Source organism: Pleurodeles waltl, chromosome 1_1 (assembly GCF_031143425.1).
Source record: "Pleurodeles waltl isolate 20211129_DDA chromosome 1_1, aPleWal1.hap1.20221129, whole genome shotgun sequence".
Classification (NCBI taxonomy): Eukaryota; Metazoa; Chordata; class Amphibia; order Caudata; family Salamandridae; genus Pleurodeles; species Pleurodeles waltl.
Window position 1 is genome coordinate 673,216,800 of NC_090436.1, and position 6,000 is coordinate 673,222,799.

The following is a 6,000-nucleotide window of genomic DNA, read 5'->3' on the forward strand; positions in this document are numbered from 1 at the left end:
GGTATATAACATTATCGGCTTCAATTGCTTTTTCTATGTTTTAAAGAGAAAGCTTGTTAGCAATTAGAACAAAAACAAAACAATTAAAATACAATAGATTAATTCAATATGAGAAAAGATAATTGTAAAGGCATCAAGAAACAAAGAGAGAAAAGAGAGATACAAGGGTTAAAATATTCTCTCAGAAACATTACTTAGATACAAAATGATTGCTATAAAATATTACAATCAATATATATTAAGATGGTAAGGCTATCACAAACAACAACAGTAAGCAATTCATGGAGGTTTGGGGACTTCCATCCATAGGATGTCTCTCTTAATGGCAAGAGATAATTGGGTAACATAAGCACTATCTAGTCTGTGGTTATAGCAAACACTATACCATCAAGCCTGAAAGGACAATTTGGGAGAATCTTTCCAAAACTTGGTGATCTGCTGAAAAGCAATAGTAAAAAGTAGGTCTAAGATAATAATCTTATTTTGATGAGGTGACCACTCTTCTGCAAGACTACCTAAGAATATATTTGTGAAGCTAAAGGGGAAATGTGTGTTGAAAATAGTATTAATTTGATTTCAAACTCTCACCCAACATTGATGTGTAGAAGGATATTGAAAGAACATGTGTTCAAGGTCTGAGAGTGATACATTACAAGACCAGCAAGAAGGGGGAGGTGTGGAATTTATTTAGTGTAATGTGATTGGTGAAACCAATAGCCTATTATAACAAAAAATAAAGTTTGAATCGCTTTAGCCACGCTTGAGGATTTCCGGATTTTGATCCAAATTTTATTCCATAAGGAAATTGGGAAAGACATATTTAAGTTTTTTTCCCCACTGTAACTCTACCTCAGACTTATTACGCTCTCTTGGAGGAGTAGTGATTGTAAAAGAAATACGGGTTGCTGAAGGAAATGTTAATCACAAAGTCTTTAGCTGGAAAGTATGAGAAGTGAAAATGTTATGAAGTGTAAATTCCTGATAGTTTTTTTTGTATGGTGCTTATTAGAATAGAATACTTAATTGAGGTTGGGAAGGAAAAGTGCTGTTGAGCTTGTGCAAAGAAAAGAAAACTTCCATTATCAAACAACTGATGAATCCATTTTAGGCTGTCTATGTGCCACAATTTCCAAGAAATTATTTTGTGATTTGTCATAATATGTTTGTTATACCAAACTGATTAATTGAGAAATTTGTCTTTAATATTGTTATCGGTAGTATAAATGGGATTTAACATTTTACAAGAATTCTTGGATTGAAACTTGATGAAGAAAGTTTCTTTCAATATCTATCCATAAGGGTGGTATAATAGAGTCATCCTCATTTAATAAAAATAGAGGCTTGTTTGAGGAAACATGCAGTATGGTAGGAACCAAAGTCCAGGAAATGTACTCTTCCCAAATGTTTGGGTTTTTTAAGTTTTTCGAGGGACAGTTGAGGTTTTTTATTATTCCATAAGAATCTAGATAGAATTGAGGTAATCTTTTTCAAATAGTGACAGGCAATATTCATTGGAATATTAGATCAGATATAGATTAGATATAATAAAAAATATTATAGGGACTAATATCATCTTAAGGGGTCTAATCTGCCCCCCAAGGATAGGAAGAGAGGATTCAATTTGGAAATGAGGAAATTAATAGTGGGAAGAAACTGTAACAAAATGGAAGAAACTGTTTATCTGGTAAAATCTTTGAAGCAAAGACCCAGGTATTTTTTTTTTCTTGATTCAAGTGAATGTGGGAGATCTTAAAATCTACATGAAAACACAATGCATTTAAATGAAGCATTTCACATTAGTCTGTGTTCAATTTGTATCCTGAAATGGGGGCAAAGTTATTAACTTCCACCAGAAAAGCTGGTTGTGAAGATTGTGGTTTTGACATGAAAAGTAAAATATCATCTGTATTGGCAGAAAATGTCAATTGAGCATTCGCATATTGAAGCCATAAAGAGCAGGAGTCATCTGGAAGGGTTCCAAAATGAGGATAAATAAGAGTGATGACAAAGGACATCCTTGATGGACCCCCCCCGTGAAGTGCAAAATAGGAGGACATGAAGCTGTTTACATAAATGGATGCCTGGGCGAAGAGTATATTCAGGATACTAGTTTTTTGAATTTTGGACCAAAACCAAACCAGGAAAGGGTGGAGAAAATAAAAAGCCAACCAACTTGATCAAATGCTTTTTCAGCGTCCAGAGCGAAGGCTGTTAATTATTCTTTATAGGTATTAGAGTTACTCAAGACATTAAAAAACAATTGAGTGTTATCCAATAGTAACCGTCCCTTAATAAAACCAAGTTCTTCACTTCCTATTAATTTAGGAAGTAGGGGTACAAGATGCAGAGGCAGAATTTTAGCAATCATTTTAAAATCTAAATTACCAAGAGATATAGGTCTGTAATTTCTACATATCTTTGGATCTCTATTATCTTTAGGAATGAGACAGATTAATGCACCTTGACCAACTTCCATCAGAATTAGTTATGAAAAGAGTTGGTGTAATTATGGAGCTAGGATCTTAGAGAAATATAAGTAAAATTCCATTGTGAAACCATCAGGACCTGGGGCATTACCTTTTTTTATAAGAGTCACAGCAGTAAGGCTAACTTTAACACAAATGTCTTTATCTAGAGAGGATATTTCAATATCTGAAGTTGGGGTGGGTTGATGGATGATAAATATTGAAGAATTTGTTCCAGCCAGAGAAGCTTGTGATTCTGGCGTATATAGGTCAGTGACAAATTGAACAAACTCATTTAAAATATCTTCATTTCTGTGAAGGCGAGAATTAGAAGTGTCTAAAATAGATTCTACTTTAGTCCTATCTTTTCTCATTTTATGGTAATTTGCATGAAGCTTCCCAGATGTATTTTGCCCGCCATAATACTGAGCACTGGATTAAAGGAGATAAGAGTTAGCAGTTTCTGTTGATTTCTTATTAAAAGCAAATTTAGCTTGAATTAGTACATTAAGGCAGGATTTAGATTTATATGTATAATATAAATGTTCTACTTGTTTAACATTATTTATGATATGAAGTACCTTTGTGGAAGCAGACTTTTTCTTGTTAGCCACAGATGAAATAATAAAATATCTAGATGTTGCTTTGAATGCATCCCAAATAGTCTGAGTGAATACCTCAGATGTATCATTATCTATAAAAAATTGAGTATTGAATTATTCAAACAGTTGAGTGAAATTAGTGTTGTGAAGCAACACATTACTAAATCTCCACCTGCTGTTTCACCGGCAAAATGTATGGGATCTAAATCTACAATAACAAGAGCATGATCAGAAATTAAATCAGATCTAATTTCAGAATTCAAAAGGTGTTTTACGTGGTATTGTGATACAAATAAACAGTCAATTTGTGATTGAGAAGAATGAGCAGGGAAGGAAAAGGTATATTCTTATGTTCTTGTAAGGTAGGGTTACACATTCTCCTAGCATCTGTCAACGCAGTTTGTTTGATAGTAGGGGTAAATTGTGAAAACATGGATGATGGAATGAATTTAGATTTAGAATTACGGTCAATATAGGGATCCATAATAATGTTGCAATCACCCTCAAGTTGTTATTAGCTCTCCATGAGAGATATTAGTTTAGGTAGAATTTCAGGCCAAAAGGATTTATCTGATTGGTTAGGTGCATAGACAATAAAAAGTGTTATTTGTTAATAGTTAAAGATATATTAACCCATCTACCTATATTGTCTTGAAAAATAATTTGAATGTCTAAGAACTTAGAACAAAGTATGCCTGTTCCATTCCTTTTCACTGTGGCTGGAGACGAAAAGACATGTTCAACCCATTATCATTTAAGTTTAGCTGTTTCAGCATCAGTAATTCTACTTATTAGGAGATATTGTTTTATTGCAAGAAACTCATATATTTATACAAGTCTCTTGCAATAAAACAATATCTCCCTTTAGTTTAGATAAATGTGTTAATAATCTTTGACTTTTTAAAGGACAGCCGTAACCTTTAACATTAAAAAAAAATGATGCTTAATGCCATTTAAGAAGTAATAAGAAATCGCTAACATGTTATATAACAATGACATTTCAAGTATCATTAATGTATAGACAATGAAAATGTTAATACAAAAGGCAATGATGAGGTATAAAAGAGAGAAAGTAAGAATGGAAAGAATATGTTAGGAAGAGAGAATAGAAAACAAGATAGAAGAAGAGAGATTGAGAAGGAAATGGAAAATGCAAAAGGAGAAAAATAGATAATGAAAAGAATATGACAAGCAAAAGAAACATACCTACAGGACAAAAACAAAAGTGACGGTGGAGAAGCCATAAGAGGAAGATGACACAACCGTAACTCCACAGCAGCCGACATGTGAAGGAAGACCAAACCATACAAGACTATGGGGTTTATTGCAACTTTGGAGGAGGTGTTAATCCGTCCCAAAAGTGACGGTAAAGTGACGGATATACCACCAGCCGTATTACGAGTTCCATAGGATATAATGGACTCGTAATACGGCTGGTGGTATATCCGTCACTTTACCGTCACTTTTGGGATGGATTAACACCTCCTCCAAAGTTGTAATAACCCCCTATATCACAAAGGTGTATGTGTAAATGGATAATATCTAAGGAGAATAAAAACTTTAAACAATTATCAAACATTAAGAAAATAAATCACATGTAATATTACATCTGTACATAAAAAAGACAAAACTATGAGAGTAGCAAGGATGCAATAATAATTAACATTCCACATTATGAAGAATAAGTATCCAACATGCTTTGGAGATGTTTGTTGCCTCACCCCTGCAAGTATTGATACATTTCCGCCCTCATCTCAGTCACAGACGACATCAGAACCCTGATGGACAACGGTGAAACAGTCGCCCTCATTCTCCTCGACCTCTCGGCTGCCTTTGACACCGTCTGTCACCGCACCCTAATCACCCGCCTACGCTCCACCGGGATCCAAGGCCAGGCCCTGGACTGGATCGCCTCCTTCCTCGCTAACCGCTCCCAAAGAGTTTACCTCCCTCCGTTTCGCTCAGAACCCACCAAGATCATCTGCGGCGTACCTCAAGGCTCATCGCTCAGCCCGACACTCTTCAATGTCTACATGAGCCCCCTCGCCGACATCGTACGCAAGCACGACATCATCATCACCTCCTACGCCGACGACACCCAACTTGTACTCTCCCTCACCAAGGACCCCGCCAGCGCCAAGACCAACCTACAAGAGGGTATGAAGGACGTCGCAGATTGGATGAGGCTCAGCCGCCTAAAGCTGAACTCTGAAAAAACGGAAGTCCTCATCCTCGGCAACACCCCGTCCGCCTGGGACGACTCCTGGTGGCCCACGGCCCTCGGCACCGCACCGACCCCCGCAGACCACGCCCGCAACCTCGGCTTCATCTTGGACCCTCTTCTCACCATGACCAAGCAAGTCAACGCCGTGTCCTCCGCCTGCTTCCTCACTCTCCGCATGCTCCGTAAGATCTTCCGCTGGATCCCCGCCGACACCAGAAAAACCGTGACCCACGCCCTCGTCACGAGCCGCCTGGACTACGGCAACACCCTCTACGCCGGGACCACAGCCAAACTCCAAAACCGCCTGCAACGCATCCAAAACGCCTCGCACCGCCTCATCCTCGACGTACCCCGCAACAGCCACATCTCCGCACACCTGAGACACCTGCATTGGCTCCCAGTCAGCAAAAGGATCACCTTCCGTCTTCTCACCCACGCACACAAAGCCCTCCACAACAAGGGACCGGAATACCTCAACAGACGCCTCAGCTTCTACGTCCCCACCCGCCCCCTCCGCTCCGCTGGCCTCGCACTTGCTGCCGTCCCTCGCACCCGCCGCTCCACGGCGGGTGGGAGATCTTTCTCCTTCCTGGCGGCCAAGACCTGGAACTCCCTCCCCACCAGCCTCAGGACCACCCAGGACCACTCCGCTTTCCGGAGACTCCTAAAGACTTGGCTGTTCGAGCAGCGATAACCCCCCTTTTCCCCC